Here is a 23297-nt window from a genome sequence, read left to right as displayed (position 1 = left end):
CACCAATGAATCACACAACTTTTTGTTAGCGAGCAAGACCCTCACCCAGACTACTCACTGAAACAGAGATGGAAACAGTAAAGCTTTATTCAGACAGATACGAATCTAGACCCACACCCGCAACTGAGACAGGCTCAGTCTGTAAGGCGAGGGCCCTGAACAGCATTAAAGCAGGTTTTATACTTCCTTATGGGGCGTCTTGCCAAACAAGGGGAGGGGGAAGGCAAGTTCTTGTGTGAAACTGGTAAAGCATTCTCAGGAAAGTGAAACAAAACAGTTTTTAAGTCTAACAAAGCAAGTTCTATATTTAAGGTCAGTTTGTCCCCATGTACAAATTGACAAGAGATTTTGTAACTACCACAGCATAATTCCAAGCGACAACCCCAGTAGAACTCTGAGATTGAAGGGCATCTATGTCTGAGACCTATGTTAGCTAGGATCTCAGGAATAAAGAATTATCACTTTAGAAATAGAGAAACTGGATTTTGAAAAGGAAACGTCTTTCTTCTAAACACAATCCTATGTAAATAATTCTTATACAGGATCAGGCTGGGTTTTTGGTTGGTAGTTATTGGTCTTACATTTTTCATTGTTGTTGTTCTGGTATTTAAGATCCATACACCATGTCATTTTCAATGCATATGAATTTCTTCTATGTTTCTACAGTTCCACACTGCAATGTCTAAACAATATATACCTGTGCCTTAAACAGTCTGTTTGTTCCTATGTTAAAATGAATTTTATATTAATAAAGAATCTATGTCATCTTCAGTTTTTCTTTTCCCTTTTTTAAATTGAGACTCAGAGAAATGTTGACATCTAATGTGTAAAGAATCAGAATGGTTTTTAACCCGGCCACATTTCTCAACCTATATTTTTTATAAGAAAATTTCACTTTATTTATTGTGTCAGTCTGGGTATATTAGAGAAACAAATACACAGAAACTTACTTGTATATATAAGCCAGTTTTATATAAAGGGTTAGTGCACATCAAGAAAACATTCCAACCCAGTGCTGCCCAAGCCCACAAGTCCAACATTAGCCCATGTGTCCAACACCAATCCATAAAGTCCTCCTTCATTTCATAAAATACACACAATGATGCCAAGTGCAGGAGGAAAGCCGAATCAGTGAACGTGTAACCAGCACCCAGGGTTGCATTGGGGTAGGTCCATGTAGCTTCTCTTCAGGATGTATTGCAAGAAGTGAGCCTTGCCAGTGGTAACAGGGAACTGGCTAAGGCAGGTGCAACCTGATATTATCATCAGAAAGGTAGAGGCCCGAGAACTTGAAAGGTGAGGCTCACTGATTGAGACATTTATCTATCCACCCTTCAATTAACCTCATGTGTTTATCAGCCAGGTTGGCACAATACACTTTAACTCTTTCATTTATTTTTCTTGGTATTTATTCATTTTTATATATTTTAAATACTTCTTTATGATTTTGTGTGTAGAACACAATAGTTGAAATAAAAACATATTCTGTATAGCTGCACTGCCCATCTCATCAAGTCAAATCAGTAAAAGTGACCCAGTTCTACCCCCTCCCCCACTTTATGCAGTTCTCTTTTTGTCTGTCTCTTCCTTCAAAATTTTATGACCCTTTCTGCTTACTGCCCCCACCACATTCCAGCACCCTTGCAGTCATTGAAACCTTATCTTTTCCTATGAAAACAGTTTCTTAATTTCTTATAATAATTATTTCATAAAATAGTTATCCTTGTGAGATTAATTAACATTCCTAATCTGAATGTTCTCTTGCTAAGTCCATGTCTTAAAATGACTTACAGACTCATCATGTTTTTAAGCGATATTCCATAATTTTCCATTATATAAATACAGATGTTTATCTATCTGTCTAGAGTCCATTTTTGATTGTCCCCATTGTTTTTCTATTATAAAAATAGCCAAAATAAGTAAAATTTTGCAAATGTATGCCCATGTTTTGTTTTTCATTTTTTTTAATCAAAATATTCTCCATAACTTTCTTGGCTTTAAAAGAACTGTGAATTTCTGGTTTCAAGGAAGCCATGTGAAGTCCAATGTGATGGAAGAGTCAACTTTTCAGGTTGTGGATACCCAGTTTCACAAATATCCCATGAGGTCTTGAAGCCAAGGCTATGTGACACTTGGATACACCACAGGTGAGCAATGTAGTCTCCAGAATGCTTATTGTAGTCTTATCCTCTCGTAACTCTGGTTCAGCTTCTTTATTTCTGTCTGTCTGGATCAACCTATTAATATGTTGTTCTCATGGTCCCAATTGTCAGACATGAGATGAAAGTATATTTAATGAACTAAGTGACCAACAAAATTCCCTTCACGAATCTCTCTGAGTACAACTGTGCTTGTAGGACACATTCAACGTGTACTTAACCAGCCTTTTGAAGGCAGGCAGTCTAGGATGTTGCTTCATGGTATCAGCCTAGAATTGTGTACCATCACTTTGTAGACCACAACTGGTAATGTAGCAGGGACAGAAAATGGATTGAGAACAGTGGCCAGTGAACCCATCATTGAACTAATGAAAATTAGTAAATAAAGGAAAAGGAGCACACCATTAAAAATTAGGTGTTTGGTGATGTGCAGCTACGTAATCTCCTGTCAACTTCCAAAGGGGTGGACTTTCACCATTCAATCAGATCGCAGCTTCATGACCTCTTTTGGAGGTTCAAAGGGGCTATAGTTCACTCCCTTGAGACACTCCAAATGACAAGCCACATGCAGCTACTCTGATGTAGCCAGAGCCCTGGAACAGAATGTGCCATTTGCGAGGTAAATTAGGAGTCCCTTTGGATCAACTGGTTGGAAATGCTCAGGTGTGTGCATTTGCATCGTTGCCTGCAGGTCAAGTTCACCTTAAGACACTGGCATTTGAGGTTCATCTGGCATGTGCAGGTGTGTGTGCCTGCTGGAGTGTGTGTGCATGCTTGTACCCCAAATTATGTGGCAAAAAGCAGGTTTGTGTAACATCCACAGATAACAAGTATCTAAGCATACATTTCTCAAGGGGTTACCAGGCCATGGGCCCCTGAAGCATTAGACTCCATTGCTTATCTAAAGGGGATGCTACTGTTTTTCTGCCTACTTTACTGGCCTAGTTTACCATCTTCCTGAATTAGAAGATTTGCTCCACTAATTAAGCTTAGAATCGAATTGTACTGCAAGTGGGGGACTGCTGCATTTTAAAATTCCAACAAATCTGATATGGTTATAATTCTTGTATTTTAACTAACAGCAGGCTAATCCTTTCACTCTCCCCACAACCTCATCAGTTTTGACTTAAAAATTTCAATCCCCTTAAGGTACTATCTTCTGGAAGTCCATGGTACTTTCAGCATTCTTTGCCAATACTATAATTCAAATGAATTGATTCTTCTTTGGTCTTCCTTCCTCAATATCCAGCTTGCACATGCACATGATGGGAATAAAAAAAGGTGCACCTCTGTCGTCAAAGTGACTTCTTTCCCCTGCAGTACTTTAAAGAGATCTTGTACAGCAGATTAGCCCAATGCAAACATGTGTCCAAACGAGATGAAATCCTGACAACTTCAATATTTCCCCTATTTATCATATTATCTATTGGTCCCATAACGAGAGTTTTATTTTCTTTACACTGTGTTGGAATCCGTACAGGTTTCCATCCTTTTAAGCATGCAAGGTGTGTCATGTGTAGATTGACAAATGTTAAAAGCCTTCCTCCTAGAAAATGAGAAGTATAATGCCAAGTTCATCTTCAGAAACTCCAGCTTCTTAGATGATTTGCTTAGCATATAGATTGAATAAGCATGATGAAAGGATACAATTCTGACATACAACTTTCCTGATTCTAAACCACAAGATAGTCTCTTCTTTATAGATAAGAGCCTCTAGGTCCATGTACAAGTTCTACATGAGCACAACTCCATGTTCTCAAAGTTGAATTCTTCTCAATGCTATGATCCTGTGGTAGACCAGGTTGTCTAGAGAAACAAATCCAGTTGATACTCATATATGTATAAGAAAGAGTTTTCTATCAAGAAGTAATATTATACCAACAAGGCACCCAACCCGAGTCTAACTCAAGGTGACAAGTCTGATGCAGGGCAGGGTCCTCTGCACACCCACAGAGCTGCAGGCTGATGATGTACAAAGGTGAAGCTGGATGTGGAAGATAACAGGCCAGTGGATGCGGGATCAGATGGATCCAAGGTCAGTCGTAGTGTGGAAGGGCGCCCAAAACTCTCAGGCTCAAGCAGCCTACATGGGGCTACCCCTAAAGGAAGAGAGTTACATCAAGCAGGAAGATGGAATGGCAGAGAGATGGAAATTTCAATATTCTCCAATTATTAAATGTCCACACCCCCAAGGAGGCACTGTGAGGCTGTGACCTGACTGGCAGGTTGGATTCCACCATTACACATTCATACATCTTCAAGTTGACATAAATCTATCTGCCACAGATCCACACAATTAAATGCTTTTGCATAGTCAATGAAACACAAGTAAACATCTTTCTGTTAGCTTTCAGGCAAGACCCATCTGATGTCAGCAATGACGGCTTATTTCACATTCTCTTCTGAATCCAGATTGCATTTCTGGAGTCTCCCTGCTGAAGTACAGCAGCAATCATTATTGAATTATCTTCTGCAGAATGTTATGTGCATGTGGTACTAATTCTATTGGTTGATAATTGCTACAGTTGTTTTTTTTGAGGGGTCAGGTAGCTGAGTTTTAAATTTCTTTCATAAAGAAATGAGTGATTCCTGTGCTTCATCAGCTGGTTGAAACATTTCAGCTGGTATTCTGTCAACTGCTGGAGCCTCATTTTTTTCTAATATCTTCAGTACTATTTGGACTTCTTCCTTCAGTAACATAGGTCCTTGATTATATACTACCTTTTGCTTTGTGCATTCCTTCCATCCTCTTTTGATACTTTCTGCATCATGTGAATTATCATTTGGTGAAGTATATTGAAAGAACCATGGACTTCAAGAAGAACTAACCAATCTGTCTCAGAAGAAGTACATCGAGAATGCTCCTGAGAAGTGTGCCTTGGGAGATGTTGTCTTATGTGCTTTGGATATGTTATCAGGAGAAACCAGTGCCTGGAAAAGGATATCATGCTTGGGAAAGTAGAAGGGCAGTGAAATAGAGCACAAGCAGAACAACAACTGTGAGATGGAGCAGGACTTGGCAGTGTTTCATTCTGTTGTACATGGGTTCTCTGGGAGCTGGAACTTAATTGAGGACAACTATCAACCACAACAACAGCAACCCACTATCACTCATCTCACTTTCTTCAAGGCGTTCTTGTTTCTATTCCTCCTCATTTCCTAAATTCTGTCCTTGAGTCTGTACTGACCTTTTGATCTGACTTACATGGTTGGTTAGTCTATCAACAGGGTGAGTTCAGTTCCGGACTGTGGGTAAATAAGACCGAGGGAAATATGACTAGGGCTATATTCCCTAACTTATAACAGAGGGGATCTGGAAAGCTAGTATTCCACGGTAGGAAAGCCACCACTTTGGTATGTTAGCGTAAAGTACAAGTACATTATTCTGCTTTAAACATCATTCTCACAGATTCTCCCCTAACACCTATGCTGCCTTAAAGTGAGCACATGGTTGATTCTATCTCTCTATAAAAGCAAACATTCTTGTTTTCCCCTCCTGCCACAGCACCCATCCCCCCTCATGCTTTCCCCCTATGCAGGTATTAGGTTTCCTCACCAGTGAGCTCAGAGATTTTACTGTGGTTACCACCCACCTTGTGATGTATGTAACTACTGAATGTGCATAGCTTATAGCTAACTACAAATATCCCGACAGTAAAGATTGACTCTCTCCTCCTCCCTCTTTTTGCATAAATCTGGCTGCTGAGATCATGGCCATCCCAGAGGTAAGTGTTTGGGTCGGGTGTGAACTAGGCAGCCCCCTTTTGGACTAAGCTGAAGCAGGTCCGGACCCTGCATGCCCTTCCCTGCACATCCCAAAGGTCAGCAGCAGCTGGGCTCCAGATAAGATAACCAGTGAAACCAGATGTTACTGGTTCAAAGAAAGCAGCAATGCGTCCACAAGCAATTCTCCCTCCTGGTTTCCAGACCCCATATGCTAATTGCCCTACATTTCTTACCACCCCTTTAATATTCCTCAACCTCAGCTGCTGAGCACAACTTCCCTGACCTGTTGGCCTAGGTCCTGGAACCTCCTCCAGGAGCTCCCCCCCACCTAATAAAGCTATTTCTGTTTCTGCTCTCCCTTATCCTGTCTTCCTTCCTATTCCTTAGTTTCGCCCTTACAGTAAGCATGCTACCATAAAATGTGTCTGAGTCTTTTATTTTATTTTCTCTCTCCTATCTTCTAGGACTTTACTAAGCTCTTGGTATATTCTAGCCATACAATTTCAACTACAAACCCTGGGATTGTCACAGGCTTATTGACACAAAGACTGGACTTGAAAGGTGACTAAAGACCACTGTGTTGAGGGTCTCTTTGGTGATTTGAAGTTTGGTCCACATTTTCCTCCTGCGCTATCTATGATCTTCTAATGGGATTCCTTTTCGAGCCCTTGGTAGTGGTAGCTGGGCACATCTGGGTCTGATCAATCACTAGCATTAGGTTAGCAATTCAATGGAAAGTAGCTTGCATAACTGAGGGATCCTTTTGGACTACACTTGTATGCTACTGTGGGTAGAGCTACAATGATAGATAAGGAGCCCTGCTTGTGTAGTGGTTACGAGTTGGACTGCTAACTGTAAGACTAACACTTTGAATCCACCATTCACACCACAGCGAAAGATGGAGCTTTTTACTTCAGCAAAGATTTAGTGTTGGAAACTCATAGGGGCACTTCTACCCTGTCCTATAGCGCCACTCTGAGTTCACATTGACTCCATGGCACTGAGTTGTTTTTTTGTTTGTTTGTTTTGACAATTCATGATTTATCCATGAGGACAGAAAACCTCACATGAAAGCAGGTGTAGTAGTTACATAATTTCATATTCATTTGATAATTAAGACTAGGATTGGAGTTTAGCCTGTCAATCAGATCACAGTTCCATGATGTTTCCTGGTGGGCTTGACCATCTCATGAGAATTCTGGGAACTTCTAATCTTTCTCACTGGAGGTAGGCTACCCTCTCTCTCTGCTTCACCTTCCCACTGTTCAGAGGTAGAAGAACCACGAGAGACTTGCGCCAGCCCTAAGAAATTCTGCCGCCATTGGATGGATACACAAGAATTTTCAGTCACCGACCTGTGATCTTTCTGCAATCAGCATCATTGCATGTGCTGTGTGAGTCTGAAGAGGAATCTATGGACTAGTATTTGACTTATGGGCTCATATCAGTCTTATGGACTTGATCTGAACTGGATTGGGGTGTTTTCTTGATATCCAATTACTCTTCGGTATAAAGCTCCTTCTTACACATTATGAGTGACCCTGGATTTGTTTCTCTAGCCTACCCAGTCGAACAGGGCAGGTATTTTAAGAGAAGTCCCCTTTTAGTTGCAAAATCTACTCTCTGTTTCCCAACATCTAAGTATAAGGTGGCTCCATCAGACCTAGGAACATAAATCAGTTCAATTCAGTAAATATTTGTTGATAAGTGACACAGAGTTTTCTGTATCATCTGTGGAACTATCTGACCATATTGGGAAATGTAACAAAGTATTGCAATCCTCATATCTCCATTTTCAACCAGCAACTTTGGAATCTGACTACAACTTCATAAGGAAATTCTCTACTGTATCAGGCATGAGAGAAGCATAATCCTTATGGATGCAAATTAATAGGGAAATGCTTCACTTTGATCTGTCCCATAAGCACTTCTGAGAGACCCAGCAGACAAGAGTTACTTAGAGGAAGTAAATTTAAATTCCAGACCTCTCAACTTGGAAGAGTCTCTACAAACATTTTGCTCATGCACTTGAAACCACTGGACTGATAGAACCTCTGGTAAGTGATATTAAATTAGCAGAGTACGTAAATCATAAGCATCATTGAACTTAACTGTCAAGTTTAACTGCCCCAATAGCATTCAAGCAAAATAAAACAAGATAAAAGTAAACTCTAACTCTAAAGACAGTCAAGTTTAACAACACTCCATCCCCTTTCTCCCATCACTTTTTAGTGCTCCTGCTTAAGTTTTATTTTTACATTTTGTTACACTGACATAATTTACCTAGACCACATGATGCCAGGAACTTCTCTTTTCCTAAAGGCAATCATACACGACAATGCTTTGTGGCGCACTATGGTCCTTTACCTCAAAGGTCATTAGTTACAATTCTTTCTTCAGCCCATTAACACCGTGGCAGGTTTGGATGGCTGGGTGGTTCGCGTTACTTAGGAGGATGCCCCATCTGGGGAATCTGATCACAGGCTCACACACGTACATTGTACATCGTTTTATGTCCCCCATGCACGCTCTCGGCGCTGGGGAAAGTACCATTTCTGCCCCCAGGTGCAATCATTACCTGAGCCTTTGCAGAGGCAGCCACAGACAGAGCTGAGGGCCCTTGGTTGCCTCACCGCCTCTCCCTGGCTCCTCCCCACGCCGCCCCAGCCCCGCCCCCAACAGCACCGCCCCTCCCCGCTTCGGCAGGCACCTGGGTTTGTGCAGCTGCTGCAATGAGCAGATCCAGAGCCACCTCAAAGGTGAAGTGAAGGCGGAGCACCGGCCCCGCCGGCTCCTCCCACTCCGGGTCGCTCAGAGACGGGGCGGAAGTGGCGATGTCCTAGCCGGAAGTGTTGCTTTTCTGGCGGCTCCTACTTACGGTGTGCTGCCCTTGGTGCTAGAGGAGCGCCGGCAACCTGAGCACCATGTAGCCAGCGCTCCCAGGTGAGGGGCGCTCTTCTCTAGGGTCACGCGTGTGGGCGGTGGCCAGTTTGGGGTATCCTGGTGCACCCATCAGCCCTGCTGGGGTGCAAATGCCCTTTCTCTCCTTTTCGCCTTCTCCAGGCGGCGCCCCTCGTGGTGAGAGGTGAGCACGTGTCCTGGGAGGCCGATCCCATCCCCCAGCTTTTGAATTGGTTGGGGCTCATGGTGGGAATCCCCGCTGGGAAAGGGGTAATCCCAGGCTGGGGGTCTTGTCCTCGGGTTCCCAGATTCCTTGCCTTGTGTGTTTCTGCTAACCCCCCCCCCCAATTGTTTCCTTTCTGCACAGTGGTGCCTTCTCTAAGACTCCTTGTACCTCTTCAGCTCAAAGGTGAGCCCCGGGCCTGTTGTTTCTCTCACTACGAAGAAAATGCGTCTCAGGAAGAGAGTGGCTGCAGCTGGTGCACAAAACGTTAGTGCTTTGGGCGTGGGTTTGCTAAGTATGGTCACCTGTGCGGTACCTTTTCCCGGGAGCGGGGCAGGGGAGAACCCAAGGTCCAGGTCTAGAACCTCCCTGGCTCTTCGCATCAACTGGTGTGTGGTCGCAGAGAGCACATTCAGCCTTGTGGGTGTTGATGTAGGCTAGAGAAACTAATCCATAGAAAGTCATGTTATAAGCATTTTATGTAAAGAGTAATTGTACATTAAGGAAGCACCCCAACACCGTCCAGTTCAAGCCCCAAGTCCAATATTAGCCCATATGTCTGATACCACTCTATAAAGTTCCCCTTAGACTAAAGAAACACGTGCAATGACGCTTAATGCAGGATGATCCCAGGCCAGTGGGTAGAAAGTCTTTAGATCCAGTGGTGGTGTAAGCATCTCAGCATTGGCAGGGGTCTCCATGTGGCTTCTCTAGTTTCGGGGCATGGGGTCTATCAGCGTAGTGCCATGGGTCTGGTCAGTAGAGGGTCTCTAAGGGAGTGAGCTGAAAGGGAGACAGAGAGAGGGAAAGAATCTGCCTCCTGTCTCCAAGGAGGACATTCTGGAATTCCCAGAATTGTCAGGAGGCCACACCCACATAGGGGTCATTGCTTATATTTTGATTGACAGGCTAGACTCCACCCCTTCAGTCTTAATCATCAAATTGACAAATAATTATATAACTACCACACTAAACAATGGCATTAAATACCTCTTGTTTGTTTACTGGCAAACTTCAATACGCTGGGACTTAAATCATTTATTCAAAGGGGAAAACTGATTTTCTTATGTAATGCGTGACTGCAGAACAAATTGGATTACAATTCAAGATGGTCACCAGCTGCTATACTTGATTTAAAAATTATTCAAGATCTCAATAATTTCTTTTTAATCTACAAAATATATTCTGATATTCCCTATATTCCAAGTTTTCTCTCTCCTTCATGTTCAACCTCATTTATGTCTGAATGGTTCCACTATGCAAGTCCTATTGGTACAGGAAAATGTTCCTCTCTCAGACTAAGAATCAGACTTTGATCCTTCTGATCACACTGTGCCGCCAATTTCAGTGCCTATTACCTCTGTCCAAACTGCTACTGAGCCTTCTTTCTCCCTTCCCCCTTACAACTCCCTTCAGGTGTCTCCAACCTCCTTGGATACTGCTGCATTCTCCCAGTTGCCAGACTGTAACCCTATATCTCGTGCTATCTGGTCTCATTCTTCAGCCTTCCTCCTCCCACCACCTCTGAGCTCACAAGCTATAATCCAATATCCCCGACCTTGTTACCTCATACAATTTCTACCAAATCCCTCCCTTGTCCATACCGTAATCGTCCATTCTTCCCACCTCTCCTTTGTGACCAGTTCCCCTCCCACCCTTACCATGTTTTAAGACATCTGACACCTGTCCCCTACTGCCAGCACCATCTCTGCCTCTCACTCTTTGATGTTCAGCTCTCTCCAGTACAAAGACAGCTTGTTCAGACCCAAAGGATCCATCTTTAAATCCTGCCCCCTTCATTGCCCTCTGTGATGTCCCAGGAGCAGTAAAAGTTCATATCCCTTTCTTGTTAAATTAGCAGTTCTAGGAAAACATCTTGGATGTTATACATTGGACTCAGACACTTGCATTAAAGAATTTATATATCGGCTTTGCAAATGCTGCTGCCTGAGTTTGTAGTCTTGTCTGGTCCTGTTGTGTCCAGCCATGATCAGCCTACTGTGTTTTTCGACATAGCCATCAATGGCTTCGTCACTTTCTATCTGTTTGTAGACAAAGTTGCAAAGACACCAGAAAGCATCCGCACTCTGAGCACTGGGGAGAAAGGTTTTGGTTATAATGGTTCCAGCTTTCACAGAATCATTCCAGGGTTTATGTGCCAGGGTGGTGACTTCACATGCCATAATGACACTGGTGGCAAGTCCATCTATGGAGAGAAATTTGAAGATGAGAACTTCATCCTGAAGCACACAGGTCCTGGCATCCTGTCTATGCAAATGCTGGGCCCAATACGAACGGTTCCTAGTTTTTGATCAGCACCACTAGGACTGAATGGTTGGATGGCAAGCACGTGGTCTTCGGTCTGTGAAAGAAGACATGAACATTTTGGAAGCCATGAGTGTTTTGGTTCCAGGAATGGCAAGAGCAGCAAGAAGACCGCCATTGCTGACTGTGGACAACTCTATAATTAAATTTGATCTGGATTTTCATGTTTTCTCTTAAGCACCAGACCATTCCTGTGTAGCTTGAGAAACCACCCTTCTGTTCCAAATGTGCTTGCAGTATCATTTAATCTTGTGCTCTCACTCCAGTTTTTCAGGTTTCCTACTTTCCTTATTCCCCCTGAGTCCAGCTGGAAAGCAGAGTTAAGTTTATGATTATGAAATAAAAGTTAAACAATAAAAATACTTTAAATATCTCAGTCATATGATCTTACCTGGCATGACGTCCATATGATTTTAACAATGACCTTGACCCCTGAAGATAGGGAGAGTGCATAGCTGACCAAGAGAGGTGATAAAGTGCATGCCCAGAACTGGGATAAGTCCATGGACTTCAAGGTATTTCCCCAGCACAACCCTAATTGGAATTACAAGATGGTCCTGAGCACCCAATTCTTCAAAATGATATGATTTGTATCTCCTTGAGGGCTTACCAAAAGTCTCAACCAAGGCAGTCAGTTATGAAAAAATTAGGGAAATCATTCAGGAATCAAATGAAAATTCTGTCAAATGTCTGTCACAATGTTCAGAAGATTTAAGTATACCAAAGTGTAGACCCTACTACACCAGAAGGGGTCATTGTACTTCACTCAAATTTCATCTCACCATCAGCTCCAGGCACTAAAAGAAACATTAAAGGTTACAATGTGGACCTCAGACTTCACAGCAAGATCTTCTCTGTGCAGCATTCAAAGTTTTCAACAGTAGAGAGGATCAGGAAACGTTATATAAGCTACAAAGAGATAAGGTTAAATGTCAAATGTTAGCAAGTGTCCTCCAGGGGAGAGTGGATGTGTCTAAACTAGTTATTGGGCAGCACATGACTGTGCCACGAGGACCCTGCTTCAGATGCTCCCAATTAGGGCATTGAGCAAATGTATGCCCTAATCTGTGACCTCCAAGAAGGCCATGTCCATACTACGAACAGAAAGGTCACTGGGGAAATGACTGCCGAACTCGACAGAAAGTAGGTGGGATAGTTTATCCCACTAGACCTCCGGAGCAACCTGCTCAAGTTGCCTCAATGTTAGAACTACTTGGCTTGGCCTTGGAGGATTAATGGCACCCAAGGTGTGAGGCCCCATTGAAGATCATACATCTCGAGCCCAGGTGACTATCATTGTCTCAAGAGAGCCCGTTTCTTTCCTTTTAGAACCTAAATCTGAGATACGGCTTTCTCATTTGTTTCTTTCCTCCTGCAAAGGTTCTACTGGTCGACAAGCTATACCTGCCCTTTCCTTTTTCCCTTGCTGAAAAAGATTTTCAGCTACAATTTTTTATGTTTTTCCTCTTCAGATTGAAGACTTCATACATAAACAAACTAAGGAGTGTTGCTTCTGGACATAATTTCAGATTTGTTCTGGTTGTGCCAGTTAGATAGAGATTTTTATGAATGTATACCTAGCCTTTCAGTGATTTTATTCTGCTGAGGGTCAGGAGAGGTAAGGATTAGAAGGATTAGAAGGAAATCGATTTTTATTATCTACATCTTATGGAATGCTCTGCAATAAAACAAGTGTTGTCATAAGTCTGTGCTTCTGGGACATCCTATTCACTTTAACACAAGAAGCTTTATTAAATATTTTAGAAAAACCTTTATGCATTTTAAATGCCATCCAAGACATCTACTCTAGCTAAGTTAAGACTTTGGTGTTTTTCTGTCCTAATGGGAACACTCTCACTAAAAATACAATATGTTTTATTGTTGTTTTTAACATTATAATTGTGATGAAGAAAATTTTACAGTATGGCCATGTTTGTTGCTGTGATTTCTGATAATAAGAATGTGAATGCTTTTTTTTCTGGTAATAAGAATGTGAATGTTCTCTTTTTAATTTTAACCCAAATAGTAACTTTCATTATAAAACAAGAAACAACCTAAATGTCTAAAAAGAAATAAATTGTGGTATACATCAAATCCTTTTGGGTTATTCATTTATGTGTATGGTAGGACATTGAGTATTCTGAAAGTATCCAGGTGTAATTGCCACCGTAAAATAGGAAGATCCCAAATAAGCCCACATGGAAGAAGCACACCGGCCAGTGCGATCACGAGGTGCCCAAGGGACCAGGTATAAGGCATCATGCAAAAAAAAAAAAAAGATATAAGTGTGTGTATGTATGTGTATTTATGTGTATATGTATATATGTATGTGTATATATATATTATATTAAATGAAGGGGGAAGTGCAGAGTGGAGACCCAAGGCCCAAGTGTCAGCCAATGGAGATCCCCTCATAGAGGGGCTTAGGAGAGGAGATGGGTTAATTAGGGTGTGAGGTAGTATCGATGAAGAACACAGCTTTCCCCCAGATCCTGGATGCTTCCTCCCCCCAACTACCATGATCCGAATTCTACCTTGCAGGGCTGGATAGGACAGAGGCTGTACACTGGTACATATGAGGGTTGGAGATACAGGGAATCCAGGGTGGATGATACCTCCAGGACCAAGGGCGTGAGGGACGATGCTGGGAGAGTGGAGGGTGAGTGGGTTGGAAAGGGGGAACTGATTACAAGGAGCCACATGTGACATCTTCCCTGGGAGAGGGACAGCAGAGAAGGGGGGAAGGGAGACCCCGAATAGGGCAAGATATGACAAAATAACGAGGTATAAATTACCAAGGGCATATGAGGGAGGGGGGAAAAGGGAGGGAGGGGGGGGAAAAAAAGAGGACCTGATGCAAGGGGCTTAAGTGAAGAGCAAATGCCTTGAGAATGATTGGGACAGGGAATGTATGGGTGTGCTTTATACAATTGATGTATGTATATGTATGGATTGTGGTAAGAGTTGTTGGAGTCCCTAATAAAATGTAAAAGAAGAAAAAAAAAAAGAACTAAAATCATATACTTTTGATGTGTGGAAACAAAAAGAACAAGGAGGAACAAGGTCAGGACGATATGGTTCATGGTGTAAGACTTCCCAATAAAAATCTCCTAGGGTAGCCTTGCTGCCCTAAAAAAAAAAAAAAAAAAAAAATAGGAAGATACGCAAATAAAGCCCCCTCCCCCATTTCTAATTTCCAAAACACTCAGTTCTGGGAGAAGATCCTCAGTACCATAAACCCCAGGTAACCCCATTCAGTAGTTTGTATGAACACCGTGTCATCTCACCCAGGTACTTTATTTAACAAGTCACTTTATCGAGGGCTAGTGTGTCTGAGTGGGTATGAGTAGGAGACTTGAAATGGGTGATGGTTTTCATGACAAGCCTATACTGTGTTTGCAAGTGTAAACACTAATGTGCAACTGGTCGGGTCTGAAGGATAGTTGAGGGACCATAAGATGTCTTTGAGATTCTTTTGTGCCATCTCTGGATTCAGTTTTATTAGCACTGCCGTGACCTGTATCAGCCTTTCTCCAGGCTGTGTGGGGAGGTCAGATGCTTACAGACATCCTCCCTGAGGGCAGATAGTCACCAGACTACAGGGTAGCACCCCCCACCCCTTCCCTGCTCCTGGGAACAATGAACCTGAGGCTTGTGACCAAGTGTTCACACCCTACCAATAATGGTCTCTATTAGTTGAGCCAGGGAACAAGTCAAACCAGCTCTGTGACATCCAAAATTAAGTTGCCAACCTAAATCTAGGGTCCGCCCATCTTGTCACATGTGTACCCCCAGTCCCTCCTCTTGCATTGCGTGGATACCCCTAGAGCACCCCCTCCCATTACTATATTCCCAATAGCACAGCCCATTCCTGTGATGTGGGTCCTCACTTGTAATTAGAGGGCTTGCAATGTTCCCTGATGGGCAGGACAGCCTGGGCCCCTGTACACTGGCGCTCTCCTGGGGTCATGGATCCCTCCTGCTTCCCCTCTAGCTCCTCTAGTCCACCTCTACCCCACCCCACATAGCCCCAGGGATGCTAACCCTGTTGGGAGCCAGGTGAATGGATTTGGTTCACAACCCAGTTGGAAGTTGAAATCCTTTCTTGTGATGCTTCAATGTCAAGACAATAGTAACAGATTTCTAGTTCTCTAGACTGGACTGTATTTCTCTGTGGCAAATCTTTGTTGACAAGCAGACAATGTTGAGAAAGAAATGGCAGGTTCTTGGCCTGTACTTCTTGTGCTAAATAGTGACCACACCCAACTCCTAGGATAAAAATTATGTTCTAAATTGAGGGAGTCTGGATTAAAAACAGAGCCCACTCTACATTTACAGAGCAATTTTACCAATTTATCAAATATCATTAACTTTAGATCCACATCTATATATTCAATATTTATTGTCAGTATAAAGTGGAAGTTTTATAGGCCTCAAAACCCTCAAACTCTATGGAAGGTAAGCATCTTTTCACCAGAAATCTAACTGGAACAGAAAGGTTTATTTTATGAAGAATGTTCTTTATCAGCCTGCACTGCACCTAAGACCATAGCCCTTGACTTATTTGGCTAATGTGATCAAGTTGAATAATGCTCATAAATGCCATTCCAACAACACTGAGCTTTTCATCAAGTTTAACCTGCTTCAAACCCCTTGCCTCATGGGTACTCTTTAGAATATCTAATGTATGTGAAGAAATGCCTATGGTTGGGTAGAATGTGGTAACTAGAGAAACTTGCTGTAGAGGTGGACAGTGAGACAGGGGGACACCAATAGGACATCCAAGATGTACCTTGGCCAAGACAGAGATCTCCTAAACAAGAAAACAAGCCAGGGGAATCCTTATTTGCTACTCTCTTAAGCTCTTGAGTTTATGGTTGTCCAATTTTAAAGCCTTTGTGAAAGACTTCAGCGTACCATACTCTTGGTCTGCTAGCGAGAAGGGGGAAAGCTAGTGCCTAGGCTTGAGCTTGTGAAACACGCTCCACCAGGAACCTATTTTGGCAGGAAAACAATATGAATGTGGTGGGAAGAGGCAATGCTGTGATAAAGTAGGGTGGCATTAGCCTGAGTGGCTACGTGGATAGCATTGTCACTTCCCTTCTGCAACCCCCAGGGTGTCTCTGAAGGCAGGGATGTGTGAGGTTGCAGTTATAGGATAAGGTGTGTAGACTAGTGCTCCTCTAAAACTAATCAGCAAGTCAGACAACTAGAGAACATCACAATTTGTGTACTGCCCAGTCATCAAGCATACCTTAAATATAAGGCTCACCATACCACCAAGTCTAAAGAACAGGCTTCAACTCAGGGGTCTTATTTTGGTCGGTTGCAGAGAAAGGTTGCCTTCCAGGCCCCTCCATGAGCAACATTCTTAATCTAAGCTTGAATAAATTCCAACTCCTTCCAGAAAACTGTTAGTTCATGCAAAAAAATACAAAACAACAGAATGGTGAGAGTAATTCTATCACCAGTCAAAAGATCAATAGATACGTTGTATTAGATAAATAAATCTTATTAGGCTTGTTGTGAGTGTTGGAGAGCAGGGATCTTACTTTGAGGAGTAGGTTCAACTCACCCAAACCCCGTATTGTCAATGGCCTCATATGTGGAAGCTGATCACTGAATAAGGAAGACTGAAGAAGAATGGGTTTGACTGAATTGTAGCGATGGCCAAGAATACTGAAATAACATTGGTCTCCAAAAGCACAAACAAGTCTGTCTTTGAAGAAGTGGGCTCAGAATACTAGTTAGAGGTAAAGAGAGTGAGAGCCCATATTACATACTTTGGACAATGTTGTCAGAAGGGAGCAGTCCCTGGAGAAGGACAGTATGTCCGGTAAAGTAGAGGGGCAGTGAAAAATAGGAATCCCTCAACTAAATGGATTGACACAGTGACGGCACCAAGGGGTTCAGCCTAAATTGCGAGTCTGTTAAAGGAGAATGCAGTGTTTCCTTCTGTTGTGTACTGGGTCCCTAGAATGTGGAATTGCGATAGTTTATTGTGCCAGCCTGGCCAATAAACACAAGTAGGATTAACTGAAGGGCAGAGGGATAAATGGCTTGGTGAGCCTCACCTTGCTTGTCCTGTGCCTAAATTTAAAAGGGGATGCCTGGCCTGTGGACTGTGTCGCTGTAAGTTGAGGTCCCTTTAAGCCCACACAATTGGAATGTTGGTCTCTGGAACTGGGGACCAACAGTTGATGACAGTTGGTGACCTGCCTTGCTGTTTGCTGCCTGGGTATATATAGCCCAGCTCTCTCTACAGAAAGGGACTGGCAACTGGCAGCTCTCAAGCCTTAAAGGACTGCTAGTGTCTCACTGCTTTATAATTTAACTGTTAATTTCTTGTATTATCTATCTGTATATAATTTAATGGTTCATTTATTGTATTATATATCTAGCTTTATAAATATATGTATATATAATTACTAGCAATCTGGTCTTGTCTCTCTAGAGAACCCTGTCCAACACAGGAATCAACTCAATGACACCTAAAATTGACAGCCTCATAAACCACTAATCAATACACAAGACAGCCACAAAATAATAATGTGATAGTTATATTTACAAAAGTTATTTCCATGGTAACAGATATCAAACCTTTCATGTGAACTTTGCCGGAACATAAATTCTCTTATTAAAAAGAAGGAGTGGGTTTCCTTTGCTAAAAAAAAAAGAAAAAGAAAGAAAGAAAGAAAGAACAAAGTGATGATAAAATCACTGAGGAATTCGTTCCTGCCTTCAATGATTTACACCATTCTCCTGGAGGGAGACTGAAGGAAATTCTCTATGATCCACCCAGCATGTCTTATGGCAGAGTATTTCCCATCGTGGGCCCAAGTGTGAGGGAAGCACACAGTCACTCAGATGTGAGTGACTATTTTTCCATCAAAATTACTGTAAATAATTTATCCCTCTACGCAAGTGGCTCTCAACCTGTTGGTCACATCCCCTTTGGGGGTCGAATGACCCTTTCACAAGGGATGCCTAAGACCATCAGAAAACACAGATACACCCACATATCAGTCCCTGACTTGAAGACTGTTACGCATGCTACACCAGGTTTCAACGTGAAGACTGTTACCCATGCTTCACCATGTTACACCATGCTACATCAGTCTTCAAGACTGTTACCAATGCTACAACAGGCTTCAAGCATGTTACACCATGCTACACCAGACTGTTACCCAGGCTATACCAGGCTATACCAATTTTCGTTTATGTATAATTAGAAAGAAATATTTCTAATTGTTTTTGTGATTGATCACTATGCTTTAATTATGTTCAATTTGTAACAATAGAAATACATTCTGCATATGAGATATATACACTAGGATTCATAACAGTAGCAAAACTACTGTTATGAAGTAGCAACAAAAATTTATGGTTGGGGGGGTCATCACAACATGAGGAACTGTATTAAAAGGTCACAGCATTAGGAATTTTGAGAAACACTGCTCTACACTGAGGGGTCAGCTGCCAGACCAGAGGATCCATCCAGAACAAGTGATCTATGAGGTGAGTGGGTTTCAAGATGCTCAGAGGGTCCAGAATTAACTGAATCACAATTAAATTCCATGAGAACCTCAAGGCAAACTCTGAAATATTTTAAAGACCAGAGGATTCACACAGTATGCATAAACACTTTTTTTCCTTAAGTTCAAAAGTTATTGGGTGAAAACATAACAATAGTTGTGAGAGTACACTTACTAACATTTTCTATGAGACCAGTAATAAACTGTTAACAAGGTCAGATAATGATACTTCAATAAAACTGTAGACCAATATTTATAATGGATCTACATGAAAAAGTGCTCGAAAATATTGGGAACTGAGTCAGACAACACACTGAAATAATTATATACTATGATTAATTGGAATCTTCCACAGAGTTGATTTAACATAAGAAAATAAGCTCTGTAATATAGTAATTAATGCAAAAAAGGATTAACTAAATAGACACATGAAACATACTAAACAAAGTCAAAGGATTTTCATTAAAAAAACCACTTCTACAAATGTAACATGAAACAATATAGTTCAATATGTGAATATGCTAATATACATTCCTATTTTTAAAAAGTCAAAATGTCAGACTTGGAGGAAAGAGAAAAACATGACCCCACCTCAGAAAAAGGACAAACATCAATGTTCACTTTCACTACTGATATTAAAAATTGTATGTTCTAACTAGAGCAATCAAAATAAGATTTTTAAGGAGGAAAAAAGGCTTCCAAAAGGAAATAAATTTTCCTCTAATCAAAAATTAATATTCATATCCATAAAATATTCAAAATATGCCATAAATAGGTAATAAATATAAAAACGTAGGCTACATTTCAACACGCAAAAATAACTTGAAACTTAACTCACTATTAATTGCTAATCAACAACTCCCAAACCATTAACCCTTACACCTTCACACAGTAAGCATCCTTACAGCACACTGATAATATCCTAAAACACTGGACCCCTAACCACCTGAAAAGCTCTTTACACCCACAATGTCTATTAACACCCTGAGGATTCCCTGCTACCCACAGCCAATTGGGAAAAAAACTAGGATTTCCTTAAGAAATCCCAACACCATACACCAGTGGTCCTCAGACCGCAGCCCTCAGACCACATTCGGCCTGCTGAGGATATTTATCAGGTTCACCAGTTGTTTTTGCCGCCTCTGCCTGTCCTGCTTAGCAGCAGACCTGTCCAGTGTGCATATGAATTTGTTCAGTTTTTCTAAAAAAAAACTATTGTTTGGCCCTCCAACAGCCTGAGGGACAGTGAATTGGCTCCTTGCATAAAAAGTTTGAAGACCCCTGCCATACACTCTCAAACTAACCTAATTCAATTATCCCAATTGTTTGAATCAGGAAAACAACTTTGAATGTATTCTACAACCTTAATCCTAACTTTATGACACAATGTCTCAATATCAGAAACCACCTTCCAAAACTATACTGTTGAAACCCTAACTCGATATCTTTATACCATAACACATAAGTCCCTAAGCAACGCCAAACATAAGCTGGTAGGCATGACACATTCTAAACACAAAGCCCTTTAATCTGTTCACTAACATCTGACTCTTAACTCATGACACTTTTGTTCTGTTGCTATCCATTGACTCATGTTCTTGAACCAGGAACATTAATCCCAGGACCTAGATTCCAATCTCACACAGCCTCTGACACTAGCACTCTATAACCCTAAATTGAACCAAAATCTAAGCCATCAAGGAATTCACATGGCTAATTATGTATGTGGAAATGTCTGCTCTTTCAGACTTTACCTAAATGTACGGAACTAAGGTAGGTAGCCAGGCAAAACCAGGAATCACAAGCACATTTTCAATAAACTTTTAAGGCATTTGCATCTGATTCATGGAAGGTGGCAAAATAAAGTGGTTTATACATGATTATATATGAATATTTTATATATGAAATGAAAAGCTCATTAACAATAAGTATACATGGAAATTCCCACACTGGAAAAATAAATGGATCATGAAGAAACACTAGCAAAAAAGTAAAACAAAAGAGGCAATAGTTAGAAGAAATGCAAAAGAGGACTCTCAGGTTTATGACCAATATGTGAAGAGCCCAAAGTCACCATTCCAATCCTCAAGAAAAAAAGTAACCAGATTGAGCTCAGAATACTGAGGTCACGGCATGGTTTTGTTCTGTTGCCCATTAAAAAACAATGAGCTGTCATTGAGTCAATTCTGACATATAAAGTCTCTACAGGGCAGAGTACAAAACGCCCTGTGTGTTTCTGAAACTGCAACCAGTTAATGGTTTTGAATTGCTGATCGTGTGGTTAGCAATCCAACACATAACCCACTACATCCCCATGGGTGCATCGTGTTCTTATAAACTGGAGAAAACTAGATGGCAGCTAACAATATGAAAGGTATTGTTTTCAATGTCTCTAATTAATTTAGTTAGGACCAGAGCAAACATCTGTCCTCAAAACAGGGGGTAGGTACACATAGGTAAGTATGCTCTCAGTTGATTTCTACTGTGAAATCATTCTATGTTCCTGCCTATGGGGTCATTCTGTTTAGTGGTGGTTTTCACCCTATGCCCTTAATAGTCTAATTAATTGAATTCATTGAAAACTGTGATTTGAAGGATGTGATGGAATTAACTAAGAGACAGAACAAAAGAATTTGTTCCAGGAGAAAATACCTTCAGAAGTTATCCATTAAAAATCTTACTGAGTATAGATTTACTCTGAAACCACATATGGTCACCATACAGAATCAAATGGTGGGCCAAATGATGGCTATTTATCAAATTATTATCTAATTTAAATATAAGGAGCTCATTGGTAGTCAGTCTTTCATGCCATGAATGCACAAGTGGGTTTCAAAAAGATCATGGAAAAATGGAATAAAGATAATGGAATTTATACATGATCCTTTTAAAGCCTCTGCATATCTGTTCCTAATAGAAAATGTGAAAGACTGTAGTATTATCATGTTAAACAGAATAATGTAATAAATATTTTATAATTCCTCAATTATACATCTTAAAAGTCTTTAATAAACCTGTTCATCTTCCATGAAAACTCAGAAAGAATATTAAGAAATTTACATAGAGTGTCTCTCTTGAAGACCTATAAAAATTTATATTAATTTTATTCTCTAGCTATGGTAAAGAGACCAGTTAGGTTACAGTATATCTGTACAATTCACATAGAGAATTGTGAGAGCTGAAAATTAACAGAATAGCTTAATTTTTCTTAGTCCTGCAAATTTTGCATATTCAAAAGGGTGGTTTCTCATGTTATAGTTAAAAATTCTACTTCATTGTATAGTTTTGAGTTTTCCTTCTTGGATAGAATGCCAGGTTACATAGGTTCTGGCATGTGTGCATATCCACGCATGTGTGCCTGGCTTAGTTTTTGATGTCCCTGAGCATGATAATGGTTACCATGGATAGGTGTTCATGGAGAGATTCAAAGTGTGTGTCTACTCAGAGTCTCCAGGGAAGAAAGCCTGGGTGATGCACTTGAGAAACCAGTCACTGAAATCCCTCTGCAACATCCCTGTGCTCTGACACACATGGAGTCTGCAGGAGTTGGTGTGGGTTTGATGGCATCTGTTTGGCCGGGTTAATTTCTAGGGGTGGGGGAGAATCCTGGCTTCATTTGCTACCCTCAAGGCTGGCAGTTCAACTCCACCAGCAGATCTGTAAAAGAAAATGAGGCTGGTGGTTCCTGTGTAGAGTTTGAATCTCAGACATCTACATAGGAACACGATGAGTGAGAATTGACATTGTGGCAGTGAGTTTGCTTTTTGGGGTTAAGGAAAATGAAGGTTTGCAGGTGGCACAAACAGCTTGAGCTAGACTGTTCCACTGAGGGTTGATAGGTTAAATTCAGCCTGCATTATGTGGACAACAGGACTGGAGATCTGTTTCCACAAATGATACTCCAGAAACGCTATGGAATTGTTCTGCTCTATAACACATGAAGTTGCCATGAGATGGAATTAACATGACATGGCACCTAACCAAAGGGAAAACTAAACATGATGAAAGCATATCCATGTCTATGGACACACATTGATTTTATGTTGAAAAATGACTAAATCAGAAACGCAAAAATAATTTTCATTAAGAATCACTGTGCCCATAGTGAAAAACATGTAAGCCTACTGAGAATTTGCATATCTAAATAACTTAGTGAAGAAGTCCTACTGCTACAGTAAATGTATGGCAGCGCCATGAAATGTAAACAGTTGTGTCCCACGATGTGGCAATCTGGTCACATTAATTATAGCCTAGAAACCACAAGGAAGAGTTTAAGGTCCTATGGCATCACAAACAGAGTGCACCAGAGTGCACCTGCGAACAATAAAGCAGTGAAGAAAACAAGCCTTTTATCAAGAATACTTGGATAAAAGGTTAGAACAATTAAGTATTCCCATGCAGTGGGAGAGAGAAAATGTAACTTTATTT

This window comes from Tenrec ecaudatus, chromosome 3 (assembly GCF_050624435.1).
Source record: "Tenrec ecaudatus isolate mTenEca1 chromosome 3, mTenEca1.hap1, whole genome shotgun sequence".
NCBI lineage: Eukaryota > Metazoa > Chordata > Mammalia > Afrosoricida > Tenrecidae > Tenrec > Tenrec ecaudatus.
Note: the sequence above shows the minus strand (reverse complement) of the source record.